General features: G+C 42.1%; 1 protein-coding gene across 4 annotated transcripts in view; it reads left to right on the top strand.

The window, feature by feature from the left end:
* Positions 1 to 26,296, top strand: part of LOC146797710 (plasma membrane calcium-transporting ATPase 2-like) — a 2,176,758-nt gene that overhangs the window by 1,203,362 nt on the left and 947,100 nt on the right. The window contains exon 1 of one of the 4 annotated variants that reach the window (XM_085624879.1): positions 12,578 to 12,807. The exons of the other annotated variants lie outside the window; for them this stretch is intronic. The gene's annotated coding sequence lies outside the window, so the exon portion shown is untranslated. Of the gene's footprint in view, positions 1 to 12,577; positions 12,808 to 26,296 lie in introns of those variants that run through there. 4 annotated transcript variants of the gene reach the window in all.

Raw genomic sequence — 26,296 nt, 5'->3', positions numbered from 1 at the left:
GTTGTATGTTGGTGGTTCATCCTGGTCAAATGCTTTGTCTTTCAGATCTATAAACTAGAACTGGGAAAGTCTGAAAGATTCAGTGGTTAGGGTTCTAAGAGGTTGGATATACAAGTTGTGTGGTCCCTCTGTACAAGCAAACAAAAAGATGAACATGGTGAGGATGGGATTTTGTCTTGGAGCTTGCGTCATTGTAGGCTTGACACCTTGCCCTAGTCTTTCGGAGATTCAAATGTTGTCAAGTCCCAACTTTTCTAGAGATTTTCTATAGCCCTTCTATTTTGATGCAAAGGTTTCCAGATCTTCAGGTGTAGTATTTCTTCAGAACCCTGTTCTTTGTAGCTGGTTCCAGAAGGCTTTCTATAACTGTGGTTTCAGATATACAGCAAAAGGTCCTATTGCAGTTGTGCTGGTCATTCATATCTCTTTGCAGCAGCAATATTTTGTTCTGTCCATAGGACATTCTACACTCTATAGTATCAGGAGGAAGGTTCCACGTGGGCAGGAAGAAGACATTTCCAGTTGTAATTGGACACTTTTTTCCAGGCAAGCAGTAGATGTCTTTTCTATAGACTTTCCTCCACATTCTAGCCAGAGAAGGCATGCTTCATAAGCACAAGTATCATTTGGAGAGAATGTGGGACACAGCGTTTTATGACAAAGGCTGGGAAACCCCCATCTAATGCTAATCTAGTGCATCTAATGCTCAGGCTTATTGGTAGGGACATTGCAGTGCAAAAGACTACAAAAGACTGCAATGTCTTCTTATCCTCTTCTTATCCTCATCTGTTTTTGGCATTTTTCGCATTTGAGTGAGTCAAGCTGGGTCATTTGAGTGAGTCAAGCTGGGTACTAAATTGTGTAAAATCAGTCAAGTAGTGGTGAAATATTAAATGTATCCAATAAATATAAAACAAATTACAAAAATCTAAAAAATCTAAATTCTATACTGCAAAAAAGTCAATATTTTAAATTAAAACACTTCTCGCTCTTATACCCTGATAAAATAAACACTGAGAATCAATTAAAATGATCATAAAAGTATGTATTATGAAAACAAAACATTATTAATATTAAAATATTGATTACATAAAACCATTAAACATAATATGATTAATATAAAATAAGTATCTTAATTTAATAATCAAACAATTAATTTTCTTTTTTTTTAAAGAATTAAATATTTTTCATAATTATTGATTAAAAAATAAATGGAATAAACTAGTGACACTTTTTTTATATTTAGTGGATACATTTAATTTTTTTCACTTCTTTTTGTCCTTTAGCTACATGTTTTATTTAAAACATTATGAGTGGGAATAGTGAATCTCACCCCTTTATGGCCAGCACATTTCTTAATGTCGCTTAGATTGTATTGGAGTAGGAATAGTGAATTTGACCACTCCAAATTCTAACACATTCCCGACGTCTGCTTGCATTTGAGAGGGAATAGTACATTTGATCCCTGCAAAATTCAAAACTTTCCCTACTGTAACTAAGACTACAATGGGAATAGTAAATCTGAATGCTTAAAGATTCAATAATTTCTCCACTATTGCTCAATTAGGATTGATAACATATGTATTTAAATTTTTGTATTTTATTTTTTTAATGTTTTAGAAAGTTAATTAATTAGCATTTTTATATTTTTGGGAATATTATTTTTTAATATATATTTAATGTATTTTGTATATGTTTTTATCTTTTTGCAATTTTTTCTTATTTTTCTTAATACTTTTAATGTAATTTATTTTTATTAATTGTTTGCATATTTTAATTCTCATATATATATATTACCTACTGGCGGTCGCCAGTAGGTAGTTATAGTTAGGACCAAGTTTCCATAGGAAGAGCATTTTTTCTTTTGTTTATAGCTTTGGAGTCGTTTGATGACTCTTCATGAAATTTTCCAAACTAATTCTTTGTTCATATCAGCTCCTATGTTGAAAGTGTGGGGGTGATTCGTCAAGGGGGGGCCAAGAGAAAAGGGGGTTCCAAAACGTGTTTTATCCATGTTAATTTCCAAAGGAAAATTTAGACCAGGCTACAGGTCGACCAGGTGAACGGAATTACCACAAATTTGCCAGGGAGGATGGGCTTGGTCTAGAAAGCATGCTTTTGTTTATTTGGTGTAAATCCATTCAGTAGTTTTGGAGAAATATCAAAATTTACAGATATCAATAGTTGGGTATTCTGCCATCTGATTGGCTGAGGCGTTAGGAGCATGAGCTTGCTGCTTATTGGCTGCGAGCGGTGCGTGCGGTTGCAGCTATGAAGTGTTGGCAGCCATTTTGTGATTCTGTTGAAGCAAGTAAGGGGAAAAAATGGCGAAAAGAGTAGGAAAGAGGAGGGTAGGAGCACTGTGAGCTCTGTGTGGTGGTTAGGGTGTGCTATACAGAGAGTGTGAAGCGATGTATTCACCCCTACCGGTGTGAAAGTGCTGTTTTGCCCAGAGTGAGATGGTGCTGAGGTGAGGTGCCGGTACACTCAGGGATGAAACTGTGAGCTGATTGCTGTAAACTGATGTGCTCTGGGCGCTGTAGCATACTGGCCGCTGTAGCATAGCTGTGCAAGTGGTGTTAGTATGGGTTTAGACTATAGCGGGAGTGGGAAGCAAACTACTCACCCCTACCGGTCTGAAGACTCGTATGGAGTGTTTTAGCAAGCAGGAATAAAGAAATAATCATGAAGAATATAATGCAGAATGTTGCAATGCCACAGAAGACAAATGGTGAAATCAGGTGTGTTTAAGAAAGTGGCTGTGTGGGATAAAGCGATGGAGTCTGCAAGTTATATAAAAAGTGTCTTTATTTAAGTGCCATAAATGGACCCACTGGTGCAAGAGCTAAGGCATCCAGCTGAGGCAAACTCCAACCGCTTCTGCTGTATTCAAACCTAAGCTCCTGCATCAGTCAATTCCACATTACATGTTACAGTTCCATGTGACATATACAATACCTATTAGACATGAATGACTGTAAATTGTAGAATGAAAATAAAGGTAGGATACGATTACCACACTGTGCCAACCAGTTCCTAAACAATGCCGTGTTTTTTTACCTTGATCGCCAGCTCGTGAGCAGAGACTGAGGATGAGCTAATTTGTGTGAAAGGGCTTCGTGGATAACAGGCAGGCAGAGAGACGTGTGTAAAAAGAATAGACATGGTTCCAAAATGGATGTCAGGTTTAGGCTAATTTAGCAAGTAAAAAGCGTATTTGGATAGGCCATACATCACCCATCCCTGGTTAGTCTGGAGACGTAAGGGGCAATAATGAAAATAGAGATCAAATGCCTAAGCATACTTAGAAAGTTATTATATGAATATAGTTCAATTGAAGTGTATTAAAAAAATGTATAGGAAAAAGTCCAAAAAGTTGGAAAAAATCAATCCAAGAATAAAGTGAATTTCTTACAAGTCTTGGAGATTGCAGTCCGGAACTTCTTCAGCGGCTTGAGATGCATAATGTTCCAAGAGGCGATTGTTGCCATCGTGTGAGAAAAGCAAAGTTATCCAATTCATATCCTCGAAGGGACAGTAATGTTCCTCGAATGTTGGAGTAGCAATTTGAATTGGCAGGCAATCTGCGATGTTGTCAAAGGTCGCTCATTGCAGGAGATATTTCGCGGCTGCACAGAAATCCCATTCCGCCAGCATACCTTTTTGCGTTGCATCCGACATTGCTCCACTGCCCGAACAATCAAGTTCATGGTTTTCCAGATACTCCATTACCTGCTGAATATCGGGAGCGTTTGCTGGGATGTTGGCAAGGCATAGATCCATTCGCCAGTCGAATGGGCAAGATTGGCAATAAAAATATGGTTGCACGCAGATTGTATATGTGTAAATAAATGTCATGTTGTAGCTGGCTCCGATAATAGATAGAGGAAGGCAGTCAAAAAGTTGTTCCATTTTTTCACGGTATTGATGTAGCTTTGCGTAGGGGCGTATTCTGTCAGACATGCTTGTTACCACAGGGAGCGCAGCCATTTTTTACAAGCTAAAATAGTAGTAGGATGGTCGCAAATAGAGCGAGAATTATGGGCACTGTTCCTGTTATCCCAGAGATGATTGAATGAATGAAGTCTGGTATTATACCAAAAACAGTTTGAAAGCCTGTGACAAGGCTGGAGGAGACAGTGTTAAAAAAGTGTGCCAGAGCTTAGATGTTAGATGTGTTGAAAATTGTGTAACAATTCACAAAGTGTAATGGGAGGTTCATATTTAAAAGGGAGTGTATTTTACTTGAAGTTTGTGCTATCTGCAGTCGATAAATTACTTTTGGAGAAGTTAGGGACACTTCTGTTTGAAACAAAAGCCCTTTCAGTGTGTTCCGTTTAATAAAATCTGTTTTCAAAGTAGGTATTGAAGGCCATGTTGAACTTTGGGAGTTACTTTGTGTGGGTGGGAATAGAGATAGCCACAGGAAGTTATCCGATTTGAAACAGTAAGGACATATGGTATGCCAGCTCACATTGCGTAGCAGTCCATGTTATTAAGAAGCAGATAACTGCAGTTAGAAAGCTGTGTGAATGTTGGTCTGATTGTGGGAGTTGGCGTGCTTTTGAGGTAGCACGCAAGATTGGGGGCTGTAAGGTTAGAAGCGTCGTGAAGTTGGGCATTCTTGCATAGTAATGAATGACTGCCATTGTGGTCCCACTTTTCACCTGTGAGAAAGTTCTGTATCCTCTTTAACACAGCGATATGTAAATGGGAGAAACCACTGCTCGTAAATAAACGTGCTACCTTATATAATCACATACAACATGACAAACAACATGCACACCTAGCAGACACAATGACACTACGTACTGTGGGAACTGTGGCTAGCCATGTACACAAAGCAAACATAGCACCTACGCCACACAATGCAGAATACGGGGAGAGATGGGAGCAAAGTATGTGCGAAGGTGGCAAGTGATTCTCGATTATAAAAGTATACAATGCAAAGTGTTGAGGGGATGTGCCGGACAGACTTGAGTATGCAGAGCACAGACATGTACATATCAACATACACTGATGGTCTATTGAGTGAAGTGGACAGTGGACACAACCATGATAGTACAGTCAGTAGAGAAGATTACGAAAACATAGCGTGCACGTGCCCCCTCCCCCCCCATATCTTTAGCGTAGTGGGCTGGCTCGCCGTACGCTAGGCTAGCGTAGGGGTATGAATAAAAGGCACGTTTCTCTTGGTGTGGTTCTTTTCCGGAATCGCGAACATGTATGTCAGGTCTGCGCAGCTTACACTGCCACGAGGCTGGCGCTGTGAGCGAAGGTGGCTGCGGGAATAATGCTCTCAGGCTGGTGGTACCCAGAAACCGCCATGGCCGCTACGACACATATATGCCCCACAGTTCACCTTTCGACACCGCCGTATGTGAAAGAGGGCCCACCACGTGCCGGCGGAAGCTTTTGGGCAGAGGTCTGTGAGCTGGGAAGACTCCTAAGATCTGCGCTGGCTACCGCAACACAGGCAGACAGCGCCCAGCCTGAGGCCCAGCACCGTGGAGTGCTCTGTATACTACTAACACAGTAGTCCAACAGGTACCAACAGTGGAACGGTGTCTTGATCCCACAATGGACAATGTTAGAACTGCATCTGAGAGTGCAGATGAAGGTATTCCCTTCGACCAGGTGTAACCAACTCTAGGTCCCAACAGTGGAACGGTGTCTTGGACGATGTCCGATATTACCTGCTGCTTGTTGGTTTTCCACAGAACTCCCTCCATTGAGGTGCATCAGCCTCTGTGCTTCCGTAGTTAATTGCTGCACATGATTATTGGGCTTGGCTGACTGCAGTTGCTGGAGTACACCGCGGTACAGCAGGTCCAAACAGTGAAACGGGGTCTTGATCCCACAATGTAGGATGTTAGAACTGCATCTGAGAGTGCAGATGAAGGTACTCCCTTCGACCAGGTGCAACCAACTCTAGGTCCCAACAGTGGAACGGTGGCTTGATCCCAAAATGGACGATGTGCGATATTACCTGCTGCTTGGTTTTCACAGAACTCCCTCCATTGAGGTGCATCACACTCTGTGCTTCCGTAGCTAACTGCTGCACATGATTATTGGGCTTGGTTGCCTGCAGTCGGTGGAGTACACCGTGGTACAGCAGGTCGGAACAGTGAAACGGGGTCTTGATTCTGTGATTGAGGATGTCAGAAGTTTAAGTCTGTGGTGATTTGTGTGTACCCCCTCCAATCAGGTGCAACCAACTCTGTGCTTTCGAATCCAATGGCATGTGGCTGTGAGGTGTTAATGACCACTGCCTCTGGCCTACACTGCGGTCAGCAGGGCTCACAATTCAGATCGAGTGGTGATTGTTTAATTACAGAATCCAGTAGGCAACTAACTACAACGTCTACTGAAATATACAAAATAGCCTTTTAGTATACTTGCTTGAAGAACTATTTAAATGACTTATAGGTCTAGTACAATGACCAAATTCGTCTTGGTAGTGGTAAAGAACACTGAATAACAGTCTACACTGTGGACAGCAGAGATCGCAATTTGAATTGTTTTGATTTATTTATTGCAGAATGTTTTGTAATTTATGCTGTTGTATTTTGTGAAGAGGAAGTGAGAAAAAGTTTTCATGGATGACTGTGCTCACTACTGCCTTCAATTTACACTGCAGACAGTAGCGTTCACAATTCAGATCGAGTCGCTATTGTAGATGACGCAGTCCTGTAGGCAAAAGACATTGCTCCAGTGCGCTCTGTCCGCACCACACATGCGCATCATCACAGGGTCCGCACAAGGTTTTTGTTGCTTCGTGTATAACAAAGTGGGCAGGTCAAGTCAATGCCACGTGGCTTTGGTCCCTTGCTGACCGCTCTCTGGCCTACACTGCAGACAGCAGTGTTTACAATTCAGATCGAGTCGCTATTGCAGATGAGGCAGTCCTGTAGGCAACAGACATTGTTCCTAGTACGGCCCGCCAGCAGCACGCATCATCGCTGGCTGTGCACATGCTGAATGCTTTTGATGTGGCTATCTGAGTGCACTAGACCTGATGGACCCTTTATGATACAATCTTTTTGTGTATTATTTCAGATCTACTGCCTTTATCTCAGTATACCACAAGTTATGGTTCTTTTACGATACAATCTTTTCTTTATTATTTCACATCTAGTGTCCCTATCTTACTGCAGCACAAACTATTGACCCTTTTATTATTGAATCTCTGTGTGTGATCCAATGATTACTGTTGTAGTTGATGCTAGCAGCAACCTTTCTCTGAGGTCTACTTTACACTCACCCACATGCATTCAGCACAGACGTCACTGGATATGTGACCCTGGTAATAAAAAGGAGTCGAGCGCACGTGCCCGTACCCACTTCCACCATCTATCTGTGTCCGTGTGTTCATTGTCTATGCATGATACTGCCCCTGGGCCGTACCACATTACATTGTGCTGTGGACAGCGTATGCAACCATATTACCTCTGGCAGTGGGGAAAACTTCTGTTATGTAGCTTTTAGATGCATGGCTTTCACAGGTGGAAGGCTACTTTACAGAGCATGAAAATTGATGAAGATGATGGTTGCATGTTGTGTGTAGTGTCAGATATGTGTACATAGCAAAAAGTTTTCAAAAAAGCTCTCTAAGCAGAAGAGGAGTCTCTCATCAAACGCTGTAGAGAGAATGACTAAAATGGGTGGGGTCCTCCAACTGTTACAATGGGAAATGTTATGAACCAATCAAATGCTTTTCTTTAAGGTCACACGGCAATCGCGCACTGAGCGCGCAAGGAGGCCGCACTCGACGCGATTTTGAGAAAATGTATTTACCATAATATAAGTTTATTATAGTTAAAAATATATAAATGTTTAAAATATTTTAGATTAGCGCTTGTTCTCAAATAGAGTTTAAACTTATTTCGATATAGTTTTGAGACAAAAAAAAAATGAGGGAATGGCGTACCCGGCATGACACCATACGTCTATGACATAACACAGGGCCTGGCAGCGTGCACTCGTCACATACGCAACGCGCAGTGGGCGCGACCCCATACTTACATGACATAAGGCATGACTTGGTACTGCGTACCCGTCGCATACCAAAGTATCAGCTGGCGCGTCCACATACGTATATGATGTTGCGCGGGACGCGGTGCCACGAACCCGTCGGATAGGAAATGCTCATCTTTTATGAGTTTAGCAATATGGTGGATAGGATACGCGTGCTGATTGAGCTTGGTACACTACCGGTACGGAACTTCAGTTTTCTCCCCAAAAAATTGAAAAAAAGATATAGATACTTTTTTTGAAGATATAAAACATTACATATTTTTTAAAATTAATAAACAAAGGATAATAGAGTTCCAAAATATTACACACAAAAAATAGAAACAATATAGGTTTTATAGATATTAAAATATGAAATAAACATTTAAAAAACATTCAGAATTCACTGAAAAAACCATAGGTTTTACAGACGTTATAGTTAGGAATTAGCATTTAAAAAACCTTTGAAATTCACTGAAAAAACCATAGGTTTAACAGACGTTATAGTTAGTTGGACATTTGACTCATATAAAACCAGAGAAATTTGCCCGTTATAGTTAGTTGAGCTAACTATAACTCATGCGCCTGCAATGCACTGGTGATGACGTCACATTATACATCACTCATGACATGGTCAGTGACATCACTGATGACATCTCAAATGACATCACTGATGACATCCCTGATGGCATCATCCACGTGATAATCTGATGCACATACTGATGGCCTAATATAAACTTTGATACATGCACTCTAAAATACAGACTACTATTTTTGAAGCTATACACACAACAATGCCAGATACTAGATACCACACACTATTTCTTAGGTCTCCACTCACATCCACTCACTTATACATGCAGTTACTCATCAATATAGTACTATAATATGCACTCATACACCTGTACATACAGTCACAGTCCGCCACTCATCCATAGAGTTACTCACGCACCTAGTCAGTCATGCAAAGAATCAATCCCATACCCATTTACTCATGTATACAGTTATACACACCAACTGTGTTATTTATACACACACCACATCACTTATTTATGCAGATACTAACACATACTTACTGTCTTATACAATCACTGATACAAGCAGACACTCTTTTATACACCCACTCTTCAAATAAGTTACTCTCGCGTATAGTCATTTATATACTCCAACACTCACATATACTGCCTTAAAACATATGTAGTTCCTCACACATATACCAGTGAGACATTCATTCACTCACCAACACACCCATACACACACTAACTCACCCATACAGCCCTTCCCAGATGTACTTTTGAATCCATACAACCAGTGAATCACCCACTCAGACATGTGTGCACAGTCACATACACACAGACACTCAGGCACTCATACAGATACACAGACAACAAATCAATAACCCATATAGGCACTCATGTAGCTACTCACCAACCCATGCAGCCGCTTATACATCAACTGAGACACTAATACAGACTTTCACACAGTTTAGTCACTAACCCATACATTCAGTAACACCTGTTCAATCACTCACTTATACAGTCAGTCACGCACCTACTAAATAATCCATTCAGACACTTGTAAATCCACTCATTCTTCAATACACCTTGGCATAGATATATATGAAAAATATTTAAACTTTACAGAAACACACATTCACTGGATGATGTCATCAGTGATGTCATTTGAGATGTCATCAGTGATGTCATCAGTGATGTCACTGACCATGAGTGGCGGACTGTGACTGTATATACAGGTGTATGAGTGCATATTATAGTACTGTATTGATGAGTAAATGCATGTATAAGTGAGTGGATGTGAGTGTAGACCTAGGAAATAGTGGGTGGTATCTAGTATCTGGCATTGTTGTGTGTATGGTTTCAAAAATAGTAGTCTGTATTTTAGAGTGCGTGTATCAACGTTTATATTAGGCCATCAGTATATGCATCAGATTATCACGTGGATGATGTCATCAGTGATGTCATGAGTGATGTCATCAGTGATTTCACTGACCATGTCATGAGTGATGTAATATGTGACGTCATCACCAGTGCATTGCAGGCGCGCGAGTTATAGTTAGCTCAACTAACTATAACGGGCGAATTTCTCTGGTTTTATATGAGTTAAATGTCCAACTAACTATAACGTCCCTGAACCCTATGGTTTTTTCAGTGAATTTCTAAGGTTTTTTAAATGCTAATTCCTAACTATAACGTAGGTTAAAACCTATGTTTTTTCCATTGAAAAAAAAAAATAAAAATATATATATATATATAAAGTCCAAAAGGTGCTGGCTTACGTGTCACACCTGACCGAAAGGGCGTGCCGGTTACCAGTGCCTGCTTACTGGTTTAAACATAAAGTCCAACACTCATTCACTCCTTGGAATGAGCCCGACACATGCAGGGATTAAAACAATTTGGATTATATTCAGCGAATCACTTACAGCGTGTAGGGATCAGAGTTCAAGAAACGCTGTGGCAGACGCGTTTCAGCCGTAAGGCTTTCCTCAGTGCCTGGTTTCAAACAGTTCGTTACAACTGTGGCAGGTTTAAATCTCCTGGTGTTACTGAAGCCACTCCCACAAGCTGGATGTTTCAGCTCCTCCTCTGCATACTGTAATACACCTCGCGCTGGGCTTGGACCCGCTGCATGCTGGTCGATGAAGTTCGGCGTGGTGACCTCTTCAGTAAGTGGTTACAACCAGAGTCCCAGTGGTGTCCCTCGTTGGCATCCAGACCTCATTCACCAAACTGCGGATCCAAGTAAAATGAAAGGTTTCAGGCTGAGACCAATTGTATCCCCCGCAGTAAACACTGCAGCCTCTCTCCCCGTGCAGTCAATATAAACACCGTGGTAGTGTAACCGCTTGGGGGGGTGACACGTATTCAATACAAAGTCCAAAAGGTGCTGGCTTACGTGTCACACCTGACCGAAAGGGCGTGCCGGTTACCAGTGCCTGCTTACTGGTTTAAACATAAAGTCCAACACTCATTCACTCCTTGGAATGAGCCCGACACATGCAGGGATTAAAACAATTTGGATTATATTCAGCGAATCACTTACAGCGTGTAGGGATCAGAGTTCAAGAAACGCTGTGGCAGACGCGTTTCAGCCGTAAGGCTTTCCTCAGTGCCTGGTTTCAAACAGTTCGTTACAACTGTGGCAGGTTTAAATCTCCTGGTGTTACTGAAGCCACTCCCACAAGCTGGTCTCAGCCTGAAACCTTTCATTTTACTTGGATCCGCAGTTTGGTGAATGAGGTCCGGATGCCAACGAGGGACACCACTGGGAATCTGGTTGTAACCACTTACTGAAGTGGTCACCACGCCGAACTTCATCGACCAGCATGCAGCAGGTCCAAGCCCAGCGCGAGGTGTATCACAGTATGCAGAGGAGGAGCTGAAACATCCAGCTTGTGGGAGTGGCTTCAGTAACACCAGGAGATTTAAACCTGCCACAGTTGTAACGAACTGTTTGAAACCAGGCACTGAGGAAAGCCTTACGGCTGAAACGCGTCTGCCACAGCGTTTCTTGAACTCTGATCCCTACACGCTGTAAGTGATTCGCTGAATAAAATCCAAATTGTTTTAATCCCTGCATGTGTCGGGCTCATTCCAAGGAGTGAATGAGTGTTGGACTTTATGTTTAAACCAGTAAGCAGGCACTGGTAACCGGCACGCCCTTTCGGTCAGGTGTGACACGTAAGCCAGCACCTTTTGGACTTTGTATTGAATACGTGTCACCCCCCCAAGCGGTTACACTACCACGGTGTTTATATTGACTGCACGGGGAGAGAGGCTGCAGTGTTTACTGCGGGGGATACAATTGGTCTCAGCCTGAAACCTTTCATTTTACTTGGATCCGCAGTTTGGTGAATGAGGTCCGGATGCCAACGATGGACACCACTGGGAGTCTGGTTGTAACCACTTACTGAAGTGGTCACCACGCCGAACTTCATCGGCCAGCATGCAGCGGGTCCAAGCCCAGCGCGAGGTGTATCACAGTATGCAGAGGAGGAGCTGAAACATCCAGCTTGTGGGAGTGGCTTCAGTAACACCAGGAGATTTAAACCTGCCACAGTTGTAACGAACTGTTTGAAACCAGGCACTGAGGAAAGCCTTACGGCTGAAACGCGTCTGCCACAGCGTTTCTTGAACTCTGATCCCTACACGCTGTAAGTGATTCGCTGAATATAATCCAAATTGTTTTAATCCCTGCATGTGTCGGGCTCATTCCAAGGAGTGAATGAGTGTTGGACTTTATGTTTAAACCAGTAAGCAGGCACTGGTAACCGGTACGCCCTTTCGGTCAGGTGTGACACGTAAGCCAGCACCTTTTGGACTTTGTATTGAATACGTGTCACCCCCCCAAGCGGTTACACTACCACGGTGTTTATATTGACTGCACGGGGAGAGAGGCTGCAGTGTTTACTGCGGGGGATACAATTGGTCTCAGCCTGAAACCTTTCATTTTACTTGGATCTGCAGTTTGGTGAATGAGGTCCGGATGCCAACGAGGGACACCACTGGGAGTCTGGTTGTAACCACTTACTGAAGTGGTCACCACGCCGAACTTCATCGACCAGCATGCAGCGGGTCCAAGCCCAGCGCGAGGTGTATCACAGTATGCAGTGGAGGAGCTGAAACATCCAGCTTGTGGGAGTGGCTTCAGTAACACAAGGAGATTTAAACCTGCCACAGTTGTAACAAACTGTTTGAAACCAGGCACTGAGGAAAGCCTTACGGCTGAAACGCGTCTGCCACAGCGTTTCTTGAACTCTGATCCCTACACGCTGTAAGTGATTCTCTGAAAATAATCCAAATTGTTTTAATCCCTGCATGTGTCGGGCTCATTCCAAGGAGTGAATGAGTGTTGGACTTTATATATATATATATAATCACTGCAGTCTTCGCTCGTGGTACTTCCATTTACTTCGAAGAAACAATTGAATGTGAAACCGTTCTTTGGTGCAACATAAAGGATTAATTGAGCCCTTACGCCACCGCCTTGCATTTCGGAGTGAGGAGGCCTTGATCATATATAATTTTATTTTATGGTTATCTTTATATAAATATACATTATTTGATTTTAATTAGATAAGTATTTTAAAATGTAATATATATCAATTCAATTCATATGATGCTATATGTACTACATTTGATATACTTAGCTGTTTTAGATGATATTCTGGACCACAATGTTTTTGTCCCAATGTTGTTTTTGTGTATGCACAAAGTATGTAATCATGATATTTTGGTTCACCATAATTATTTTTTTCGCTGTTTTTGTCTGTCACAATATTTTTTATGTCTATTTTATATCATACAACCACTATGCAGTGTGACACCATGACTATTGGCAGGAAACCCACATTTTCTCAGTAAGTCAAAAAAAATAAACTCAATTGACTTTCACTACATGAAGTCTTTCAAATAAATGTAGAATTTCAGCCACTGCAGATGTATTACCAGATCTCCTGTGCTCCATTGGAACCTGGCAATATTCATTTCTGTGCACTTATTCTTGAATTCACTTGCTCAGAAGAATGACTATAGCCCAGAAGTGAAAAGTACAAAAATAGAAGATTCTATGCAGGACTTACTTCTGGAAAGACAGTCAGTACCAGAAACAAGCTGCAGACCAACTACTGATGCCAACATTTGGGGTTTTATGTGTGCCAAAGAAGAGGACCGAAGAAAATGCTAAGGACCATAACAAATATGAATGAAACAGCACTGGCTTCGATGGGATCAGGTCTGGGACACTGACTCTAAACAAGGAGGCCATCAAGACATGTAACCATATCAGTTTTTATGGCTGAGTTAAAATATATAAATTGTATCCTTACACATCCGTCTAAAATGGACACCTAAAAAGGAAGACCATGTCTGCCAAAGAGTGTATGTTGAGAAAGACAAAAGCCATGTGGAAACCATGAATATATCACAATGGGGGCAGAAAACAATGCAGAGAAGGAGGACCAATTTACAATTTTCAAAAGGTATAAATGTGGGATTGCCACTCCAAAAAAAAGACTGGAGTCCAAAGTGCGTGTGTTGGTGGCAAACCAAGGACCTTATTTACATTGTTAAAAGCAATTGTAAGACCAAAAAAGAACACAGCTGTTGTCACCATCTGTTCCCCGCTTTATATCATTAAGTTGGAAACCCAAAATTGTCTCTGTGAGCCAAGCACAATGCAAGGTAAATTGCTCAGTGAATTAATCATACTGTGTCTGTCCCTCTGCTGAGTTTCAATGTAAGTGCTGTCTGACATTTCAACAATCTTTATGACACATAAAAACCCTCATCCAGGGGACTTCCTTTAGGTAAATCAATCAATCAGGGTTGTGTAGAGCACAACTACTCACCCGTAATGTTCTCAAAGCACTGCAAGAGGGGGGGGGGGGGTCTGCTGTTCAGTGGAAGAGCTGGGTCTTGAGGCCTTATCTGAATTGAGGCATCGATGATGATTGCTGAGATGCAGAGAAAGGGAGTTCCAGGTCCTTGCAGCGAGGTAGGAGAAGGGTCTTCCTCCAGCTGTGTTACTGCGGATCTGTGGGTTGGTGGCCAGGGCCGGATGGGTGGTGCGGAGATATTTGGTCAGGGTGTGGAAGAAGAGGCGATAGTTGAGGTATGCGGGTCCAGTGTTGTGGAGAGCTTTGTAAACGTGTGTGAGGAGCTTGTAGGGGATCCGTTTGTTGACCGGGAGCCAGTGGGGGTCTCTCAGGTGGTCGGTGATGTGGCTGCGGCAAGGGATGTTCAAGATGAGTCTGGTTGATGCGTTTTGCAGCTTCTTTTAAAGTTTTATCATGGTGCCGGCTTTGAATGCATTGCCATAGTCGAGTCTGCTGCTGATGAGTGTGTGGGTGACAGTTTTCCTTGTCTCAGTGGCAATCCACTTGAAGAACCTTCGGAGCAGGTGGAGCATGTGGAAGCAGGGGGACAAGACGGCGTCAATCTGGCGGTTCATTGAGAGGATAGAGTCCAGGATGATACTGAGGTTTCGTGCGTGGTCCATGGGTGTGGGGGGGTGGATCGAGTGCTGCGGGCCACCAGGAGTAGTCCCAGGAGGAGCGGTTCGGGACACAGGATGAGGACTTCGGTCTTGTCTGAGTTGACCTTGAGGCAGCTGTCCTTCATCCAGGTGACTACTGCCTCCATTCCGCTGTGGAAGTTGTTCTTGGTGGCTGTATGTTAGTCTGAGAGGGAGAGGATCAGCTGGTGTCATCGTCATAGGAGACAATGTTGAGTCCATGGTTTCTGATGATGGTTGCAAGCGGCCCATGTAGATGTTGAAAAGGGTAGGGCTCAGGGAGGAGCCCTGTGGCACTCAGCAGCTGATTTCTGTGGGTTCTGAGAGAAAAGAAGGAAGTCTGACTCTGTGTTCGGCTGGTGAGGAAGGAGCGGATCCGTTCAAGGGCTTTGTCGCGGATGCCTGCGCTGTGAAGTCTAGTGCAGAGGGTATCGTGGGAGACAGTGTTGAAAGCGGCTGAGAGGTCCAGGAGTGGGAGGGCCACGGTTTCAACTCTGTCGAGGAGTATGCAGATGTATTCTGTGGCGGTGAGGAGAGCAGTCTCGGTGCTAGGGTTGCTTCTGAATCTAGATTGGGAGAGGTCCAGGATGTTGTTTGATTCGATGAACTCGGAGAGTTGGGTGTTGATGGCCTTCTCAATGACTTTGGCTGGGAAGGGGAGCAGGGAGATGGATCTGTAGTTCTTGAGGTCTGTCTGGTTGGCAGATCATTTCTTCAGCAGGGGGTTGATCTCTGCATGTTCCAAGTCTTCAGGGAAGGTGGCGGATTCAATGGAGCAGTTGATTGTCCGGCAGAGTTTGGGTGCGATGGAGGCGCTGGCTCTGTTGAGTATGTGGTGGCGCAGGGATCCTTGAGGTGGACTTAGGTCAGATAACACTCAAGTAAAAGCTACAGGAATATATTTTCTGAACCAGAGGACTAGTGATATGGTTAGTTTTAAACCTCACCACAAAGATCCCGACTGGGTGAATTCCTAATCTAAACCAGTAGTCCTGCTTTATTCCAGGTAACCCTTGAATATTTTAGAGTAAGAGCTAAAACACAGATATAATCACGGTTGACCTGTCAGACAACATGGCACTGTTAGCTAGATCTGATAGAGGAGCGGAAAATCCAAACCAACATGAAACACATTTTTTCTTTTTTGAGAGAAATCAATATGAAAAATATTCTCAAAATTGCAAATAAACATACCGTTTGCCTTTAAAAGTGGAATGTATGAACATCTCCACTGCGGTTCCAAACCTGATTTATTATGACAGTTTCCAGATGTCCTACATCTGTCTTCTAGAGTTTGATCTTGCTCACTACTTACTACCCAGTGAGATTATATTTTGGAATTGCAAAGAACCATGTAACGTAACACTGGTAGCTATGTGTAACTACTGAACTGCACCACTCGAAATTGCCATAGAGCCATAGACATTGTTGGGCCACGGAGCGGGATAGATGTCCTATATTTAAGTACTGAAAATCCTAGTAAACAGCAAGGACATGGTGAGCCTAGTTTGATGCGTGCAGGATTGGCAATGTGCTGGAGAAGAAAGGGGCTTTTTAATGTTAGCATTATTTTATTCCCTGATTGATTACTAACTGATAAACCTGGTTGATCTTGCTAGACATTAACAAATTCAGCTAGCAAACAATATGTTAGGTCAATAGAACAAACAACGGAATTACTACTCCATAAATTAGAGTCTAATTTAGGTGCATGCTAAATTACCAAAACAGCAATTCATACATTATGCTAGATACAATATGCACCCTGTGTTTCTCAAATATGCCATTAGAAGTTAAGTTATGAAACAGAATTTATGGCTTGTTTCTGGTCAAAGGTTAGCTATTGAGATGATTATGCCGTCAAAAATGTCAGTAGAGTTATGGTTAATTTGAATTTTTGATTCCTTTTTCTTTTCAAGTAATGAAAAAATAGCATCACATGTCTTGCATGTGTAGCAGGTAATTCCTTTTTTGGAAGGTGTTTCAATAATTGTGGCTATTTTCCTCCTAAGTGTAGTCCTAATGAAGGCTTCTCCAATGAGTAGCTCGTGAGCTACTGGTAGCTTTCCAGCTTCCTGTAAGTAGCTCTCCTGGGTGCAGCTCAGCCTACTAAAATTATAAAGATTTTGCTTGGTTGAATTAATATATGTATACCTGAATGTAAATGTGTATATCTGGGTCGAAAGTGTGTGTATTTTCAAAACTCATAATCTGATGTTTGATGAAAAATGGTTGAGCTTCCAAAATGTATTTAAAGCTGATATTTTAATGATAAATCATGTTGAAATGGGGAGGCTTATTACTAATAATTTTACCTTGATGCCCGGGGCATTTCAGCAATGGCTGTTATGTATTACCCATGTAAAGGAATTCCAAATTGGCAACGTCTTTTTACATTACTGCTGGCAACCTTCCTGATTCAATGAGGTGATCACTGGTGGTAATTTTGCAATATTGTCCAATATTATCCCTATTACAACATCAATATTGTTAGCTCAGAATTGCTTTCAGTGAAGAAAAGTAGCTCTTGTTGCATTATTGTTCTAAGGTGAGCCTGTCACAGTTAAATGAAGCTCCGGTTCGCATTTTTGATCAGCCAAAACTTAATAAAGATGTTAATTAAAGTTCATACTTTTTATCAAATCACTAAATATTTTTCATATGTAAGTGCACATGCCCAAAGAGAAGCAAATTTGCGGTCAGAAGTACAAAAAAATGTATTGTGCTGTCTGTCTGCCAATATGCGATCTCTTTAAATTTTCATTCCCTCATTCACCCCCTTACAAATAAAGCACTGAGCCAACCATTTCAGACAATGCAAGCGAAGCTTAAGAAGTCCTGGTGTTGAGATCAGAATCTTAAATTTTTCATTAATGTTCTTTAACATTACATTAAGAGACACCCGAAAGGGTTAATCGGGTAACATGTCTCTGAAAGAAGCAGGCATGATGCGGCGTAAGGTTGAGACTTGAGGCAAGGTTAGTAGTTGTAAAGAATACTTACGGTTAAGATGATTAATGGGAAAGAAAATGAGCAGGCGCATCAACAGAGTTCTTCAAACCCTTTATGGACAAGGTCACTGTGCTCTTTTCTCCTCCATGTCTTCAGAATGGGTAATGCAAGCAGAGTGTGATCAATAGTATTGTGGATGTGTCGCCAGGACTGTTTATTTAGTAACGACATAATGATAGATAGGTTTTCCAAAGCGTGATTAGCGTCACACCCATCTTTTACATGCAGTATTTTCACAGAGCTCGAGAACAGTGTATATATTAAATTTGGCATTAGCCACACATTACATAGTCATACATATTTTTGTTTCACTCAATTTCAATTTCATATGTTAACATGTGCACACGTGTAGGACTGTACGATGTTCAGTGGGCATCACGATAAAGCTGACCAATAGTTATAGCAGTTCCAACCTAGGAAAGTACATTTTAAATGTGGATTATGAGCTGGTGCAAAGCTTCTTGTTAGTGTCGGTGTGGCAATGTTTTAGGGATCCAGGTAAAGTATAGTGCCCTCAGCCTGTCTAGTAGCGATGGTCCTCTGAAAATGAAATTTTGGTCCATCTACGACTTTCCAGCATCTTATTTCTCTTATCTGCACAACCCTGTTTTCATTGTTGTGCATTTTATCTTAGGGTCTGATTATGAGTTCAGCACTCCATGGGACCTCTGAACCTGTGGTGGTGGTCTGCACGCTGCCATATTGTAAGTGTGGGGGTGGGACCACCACAGGACCGTTGCAACCACTGGGGATCATGAATCCCATGGCAGTGGTGCAGTGGTCTGAGGCTGCAATATGCTGGGGGTGCAGATGCGGCACCAACGAGCATGTCACAAGTTGCCTCACTGCGACCCTATCCATGGCTGTGAGCCTGCCATGGAAATGGTGGTGGTGAGGCAACTCAGGGGACCTGGTGACTCTGTGCAGGGGGGTGCACGCAGGGGGGCACATGTTGTGCCCCCTGCATGTCTGCACCCCAGTTTTTGCACAGGAAGAAATGCATGATATAGTGCATCTTTCCCTATGTAGGAACATGCTGTGGCGCTGCCATTCTATAGCTCACCTTTGAGCCTTAGAAAGGCACCGCTGCAGGACCTCCTGCACTCGATTCAACTCGGAATCCAGCGCGTGGTCGGACTACGGGTTGGTGATCTCACAGCAGTCACTGGGGTGGCGGCCCTCTGCGAGACAACCAAACTCGTAATCAAGCCCTTAGTGGGTATGCAGGGCTCACTGATCATCTTTCATTTGCTTTGCATAAATAATGTTAGGGAAAAATACATATATTGATCGTTCTTCTCAAAAGTTAAGAGTGTATAAAAAAAGCTCATTTTTAAAAATATGAACGTAGTTTTGTGTTCTATATCTTTCTTTGGAGTGCTGGCATAAGGATGGGGAATTTCAGTGTAAGGGTATCAAATGTAACTCTGATCTCTACCAGTCTTTCTGATTGTGCTCTTTTCAGTTTTTTTGTAAGGTTGTCCTATTATTTTTTTGCAGATAATCATAAAGTGTGTGTATACTTTCATGAATATTTGGATAGTAAGAGTGAATTTTGCAGATTCAGGCTTGGATAAAATAGCGTAACCAGAAGTGAGTGGGCAGCCATCACCTGTCCTAAACTATAAATATTTCTCTCAGTTAGTAGAAAAAATGCAATACATTGCATGGAACTATTACTTCAAATAAACATATTGCCATTGCATATTGCTATATATATATATATATTACCTACTGGCGGTCGCCAGTAGGTAGTTATAGTTAGGACCCTGTTTCCATAGGAAAACCGCAACATTCTATTTTGAATAACTTTGGCGCCGGTCGACGAATCCTCGCGAAATTTTCAAAACTAATGGGGCGCTACGCTCCGCTCCTACCCTGAAAGTCTCGGGGGGATTCGTCAAGCGGGGGCTGAGAAAAAAGGGGGGTCCCAAAACGCATTTTCCCCATGCATTTTTCCATAGGACCTTTAGACACAGCTACAGCCCGAACGGCTGAACAGAGTTACTTGAAATTTGGCAGAGAGGTAGTCTACAGGTCAAGGAAGTGCCTTTTGTAGGTCTGGTGTAAATCTGTTCAGTAGTTCCTGAGAAAATAGCATTTAAATCAATATATATATCTGTGGCAGCTTACCGTGCGCTTACCGTGCGCTTACGGTAAGCTTACCGTACGCGTACGGTGCAGTGCGCGAGCGCGATTCTGATTGGCTGTTAGATCTTAGTAAACATTCGAATCGGTCGAAACCAGGAAGTGTCGGCCGCCATTTTCTTTCTCGCACTCTGAGGGGGAGTGGAAAAACAAAGTTGGATAACATGAAAAGGGGCTGGCTAGACAGCTCCTAACCACATAGCCATGGTTAGGGTGTTCCAAAAGAACCCCCAAGGCCAACAATTTAATTTTTTTTTTTTTTGAAAAAACGCCGATTGCGCTTACCGCAAAATTTAAATTAAAAAAAAACAATACCCACATTTTAACCACCCCGTGTGCAAAAGGTGCCCGAAGGGCTCCTTTTGTGCACGGCATAAATTAAAAATGAACAATTAATAGATAACCTTTCACAACGAAGCACATAATATGTCCTCCGTGTGCGGACGGTGCGCGAAGGGCATCGTGCGTACATGGCCCATCCAGCGTAACGTGGGCACGCGGTGCGCGTAGCGCACCGCGTGCCCACTGTGCGTGCACGGCACTAACTGCGTAAAGTGGGCGCGCGGTGAGCACTGCGCGAAGCGCACCGTGCGCGCACGGAACGAACTGCGTGAAGTGGGCGCGCACGCCACGAACGGCGTAAAGTAACTTAGCATTTAAAAAAACGTACAAATTCACTGAAAAAACCATAGGTTTCACACACGCTATAGTTAGGAATTAGCATTTAAAAAACCTTGCAAATTCACTGAAAAAACCATAGGTTTCACACATGTTATAGTTAGCTGGACATTTCACTCGTAAAAAACCATTGAAATTCCCCCGTTATAGTTAGTGCAGGCAACTATAACTCACGCGACCGCAATCCTCTGCTGATGACATATGTGTCTTTATGAAAAAAAAATATTTGTAATATATGTATAAAATGTAATGGAAGAAGACATGGGCAAATAAGTGTCTAAATACAGTATTAGCATCAGCAGAGGATTGCAGTCGCGTGAGTTATAGTTGCCTGCACTAACTATAATGGGGGAATTTCAATGGTTTTTTACGAGTGAAATGTCCAGCTAACTATAACATGTGTGAAACCTATGGTTTTTTCAGTGAATATATATATATATATATATATATATATATATCACCCTTCACTTCTTCAGATATCCCGGGACACTTTAGCGTCGGTGCAATCGTGGGTCCGAAGACGCCCACTATTATCCATACATTTTCACCAAGTACTCACAGGTACCGTTGCACTCCCGTCAGGAAATAATCACCGCACAGAGTCCATCCGTCATTCAGTGAAATAATCGTGAAATATATATATCAAGAAAAGAGTTGCCCCTAGGCAAGATGCATCACAGGTAAATTTATTGAGCAGGGAACAACTTCAGCACATACAATTTCGGCAGCTTTTTACTGAAGCGTTTCTGGCGTGGCTCCCTTTTGTCAAAGACGAGCTGCGGCTAACCAACAAATGTCACTTCCAGTATTTCCCCCTATTTAAATATCATCATGCTCAGGTGAGCATATCAGATTGGCATTATGGGACTGGAAGTCCAATTTCTCATCCATGCATCTCGCCTAGGGGCAACTCTTTTCTTCTTATGCATACGCCCGACCCGGTCGTGAGGTAGCATCACCGCGAGATGTTAGCGGGTCCGCAACTGTAGCAGCGGATGCTTTGATGGAGAGAACTTTGGTGCAACAACAACAAACCACATGGGTGAGGAATTGGACTTCCAGTCCAATAATGCCTTTTTCTGATATGCTCACCTGAGCGTGATATTTAAATAGGAGGATATACTGGAAGTGGCGTTTGATGGTTTACCGCAGCTCGTCTTTGAGAAAGGGCGCAATGCACTAAACACGTCAGTGAGAAGCTGCTTATTTGTCACATGACCCAACTAACCATCACAGGCACCACTATATGTGGCCAGGCATTCTTAAATGCTTGGAAATAGTTTATCTTGCCCAGACACAATCTCAATACCAGGCATTACCCCAAACTGACCTGACAATCATAAACATTCTGTTCTCAGGCAGAATCACCCACACACAAACTCAGATATTTATAAGTATATGCCCAGTCACAGCTTTGGATGAAGAGGCCTGGATTCCCAGACACAAACACTAGATAAGCAGCCATTAGTTCACATGTCCAGACAAGCCTCAGATTCCCAATGACAGAGTACACTAATGCATACACAAACTCTGATGTCAAGACACAACCTCAATTTCTTAGACTTAATATCAAATGCGCAAGTATACTATTATAGACTAAAACATGCTTTAAATGTTCACATAATACATGCAAAACAGTTAGAGAAGGACATAGACAAAGCATTCTTTCTGAGGTGTTATCCTTTGGCAGCTCAATGTGGTCTGGTTCTCTGCCTTAGCCAGGAAGACAGGTTTTAGCGTATCCTCTAAGTGCCTTACCCATGCATGCAATGTTTGGGAATGCAGGTATTAAAAAGCTTGATATTCAGGACCTCTATCATAAAACAATGCAGTTTCCCTCCACCATTATAAAAACCTAGAGTTAACACACGAAGATTCTAGGAGTAGAAAAGAGAAACTGAAAAATGTTCTGCAAGGTGTAGAAAAGAATGTCTAGAACAAAGTTTAGGCAAGGTGACAGAATAGCTGAGAAATGGCACACCAAATGGAGATCCAGAGGGACCAATGCAATCAAGAGTGTCACAGCAGAGTTGCAATGCACTAACGGCCATATTTATGGCAAAGTCATGCAGCGCAGCAAGACACCTTGCCACGCTGCGGGACTGGGAAAGGCCAGTAATGCACCGTATTTAAGTCAACATGGTGTATTCCTGCTTTTTCCCCTTTTGGCTGCCTAGCACCAAAATAGACACCCTAGCACCATGGTGCAAGGGCACCTGCATTGTAAGGAGCATTTGTTTTGTGTGGGAAATGGCACCTTCCTGCAGAAGAACAGCCCCCTGAGGATTTTTCCTTTTTCTATGTGTGCTGTAGAATGCAGAACACATAGAAAAAGGAAAAAGAAGTAGAAATAAACATATTTCTCCTCATTATGCTTCACCTGGGAAGATGTGGGTTTTTGGCGCATTCCAGGGTCTACCACTTCTGGTAAATCTAGGAATGCTTGAAAATCCATGGATGTTGTATAGGAACACCCACACAATGCCCATGGAAACGCCTCCCTGGCGCAGAGTAATGCAACACAGGATTTTGTGCTGTGTTGGATTACTCAAGATTTATGAGGCCACTCAGGGCCATGCAAGGTAGTCTTGCGTGGCTTTATAAATTTCATTTTTAATTTGAGTCGCTCTTGCAACACTTGTGTGGTTCAAAAGTGATGCAAAGGGGCTCGTAAATATGCCCTTAAATGTCAGCCATGGCTCCTTTTATACTTCTAGGTAGAAGTGACCTGGAAGGAAATTAAATGTACATCAAGAAGTAATTTTCAGACATCATCCCCAGAAGACAAACGTGGCAGCATCCGAGAAGACCTTCCACATGGGAGTATTACCTTGCTGCAGTGCATTTGAGAGAGCACAAGACCTGTTCTCTGGAAGAACGCTGACACAGCAGAGCCTATGAAGGAACACTAAATAATATCTCTTTTCTGATAAACTCTCTAAGGCCAGACTTTAGTTTAATGTCCATGAGGTAGCAGTGCAATTAATAAATTCAGATTACCATCATTATCAACTGTGCTACATGCAGGGGCGTGTTCTTGGTGGATAGCCTGTAAGTGAAACAAAGTAATGCAGGTTATCGCGTTCCAGGCATTCCTTCTTCAGGCTCCCACCGTATTGTGTGGCAGGAAACACAGCAATCATAATAGAGAAAGGATCATGCAGGACAAAGGCAGGAAATGGATTTGGGCAGAAAACAATCACAATATTACAGGCTGTCTGGTACATAGCTTTAAATATCGGTGGTTGAAGTTGAGGAGGATTTTCATTTCCCTTCTCCACTGCAGAACTCTGCTTAATGCAAGCATGAATGTCACAATGGATTATTTCTTCCTCCTTGGTACACATGAATTGTTACGAATTCACCCAGGTACTCCCTACCTCATGCAGATCGCACTTTCCCACCTCAATTGAAGCAAATTATTAGGCATCAACATGTATGCAGTCATTAGTGTTTACTAGTACTGTAAGGTTTTCAATTGTACTTCTAAAATGACTATCATGCCCTTCCTATGTTTAAAATGGTGGGCCTCCTAAATATTGAATCAACACTATTTATGGGACAGTATATCGAAAATACAATATCAACAGATTAGTAAATCCAGATTTTCTATCCGAACTCCACATATATGTACCTACACGGTACATATATCTTGAAGGTACTTAGATGTGGAGTTAGGAATAGTAAATCTATACCTCCCTATATGCACTTACCTTTTTGATATTTTGTTCCTCGATGTTACTATGCCATAATATTGTTGGTGTTGATATTCAGTAGATCAATCATCTAAAATAGATGCTTTGCGGGGCTTCCGCTTCCATCTCAGTGTCAGAATAGGAATTACACAGACAGGGCATGGCTTTCTATCCCTGTGGGGAAACCTGGAACTGGAGGGGAAATAGGCATGAACCAATTAATGGGCCCCTTGCTCTACGTATGGACTCCTTTTGGTTTTTCTATTGTTTACGTCTGGCTATGCAGTTTTCCGAATCACTGTACAATACTCACACATTATAGTGCATTCTGCAGTGGGGTTGAACTAGACACCATGTGCTCTGATGGCCTTGGTTATCCTGCTTTCACTGAACCAGAGCAAAAGACACACAATTGATGGATGGAATGCAGAACAAATTAGAACGTTCACCTCTGGTCAAGAGATCTGGGTTAAATCAATCATTCCTTTGCTCACCATGCCACCCCAGTTTAGGCAGAGTCAGGACTAGCATGGTGATGGCCACTGACAGCAATTGATATCTATGGCAACCCCTAAAAGTTGCTCCTATATTTCTCATAATTCCTACCAAAAAAAGAAGCTGACAAATCTACTCATGATATAATAGCATATCTTTATTTTTCAATATAATCTTGTGTTAGTGACTAATAAGGCAGACATAGCATCATTCAGCACTTTTACGCCCATTAATAATGAATATGCTCCTAAGGTAGCAGGGCGCCTATTTGAGTGTAAATTGAGATCAGTCTCCAAAACATTTATGTCATAAAATATGATTAGGTGGATCCCACCCAACTGAGCAAAATGTGAATAAGCCTGAAACGTCCTAAACATAAGTTTCATTCATCTGCTTATCTAACCATAACAACTGTTGTACATGCAATTTTTTTCCAGATTGTAAGTATATTGTCCTAAAAGGTACCACCTGTCAAAGACGAGCCATAAAGGAAACAAAAAGATTGCATGCCCAATACATGGTCTATTTAAGAGCATAGGGACTTATTTCGAGTCTGTACATCAATAAATCAACAGAAATGTATTGGTTTCCCCAAAAATATGAGTCTGCTGTTCACCCCAAAAATTTGTTAGGAAACACGAAGTCATAAACTTTACATGAATACAATATGTAGAAGATTGAGCTGATCAGCTACCCCGGGACCTGTAGATCATAGAATTGAATGCCATAAGAGCCGACTCCACCTTTCATCATGAAAAGAATATAATTAGCTTGGTAAATTTGTATAGCAATAACACCTATTGCTTGAGTGCAAAGAGGCCATGTATGTTACCATAAATGTATCTGTCCTACTACTCCCTACAAAAAGGATCAGAAATCCAACTAAGCTGTCAGGTTTTGTTATCTTTCACAATGAATTCCTTCAATTGCATGTTACTACTTTTAATTATAAATGTCATTCAACATGAACTGATAGCATCTGTTTGACTCTTTAAAAAGAACAGTAAAATAAAATCCAAAGCAAAAGCTGGTGTGGAGAAATTTGTAGGTTTCAATAATAGAAAGTCTCTTCAAAATGTAGGGCAGAGGAATCACTAATAAAGTTCAAAGATATTGACATACCCCATTTCCTTTCTTAGACTCCCGATTCCAATTTGAGTGGAATGGAATTCCCTGGTGGAATTCTGCTTTGATCAGTAATGGGTGGACCATTGTTCTCA

The sequence above is a fragment of the Triturus cristatus genome, chromosome 9 (genome assembly GCF_964204655.1).
Source record: "Triturus cristatus chromosome 9, aTriCri1.1, whole genome shotgun sequence".
In the NCBI taxonomy this organism is placed as follows: Eukaryota; Metazoa; Chordata; class Amphibia; order Caudata; family Salamandridae; genus Triturus; species Triturus cristatus.
The sequence above is the reverse complement of the archived record's forward strand: the minus strand, read 5'-3'. Positions and strand labels throughout refer to the sequence as shown.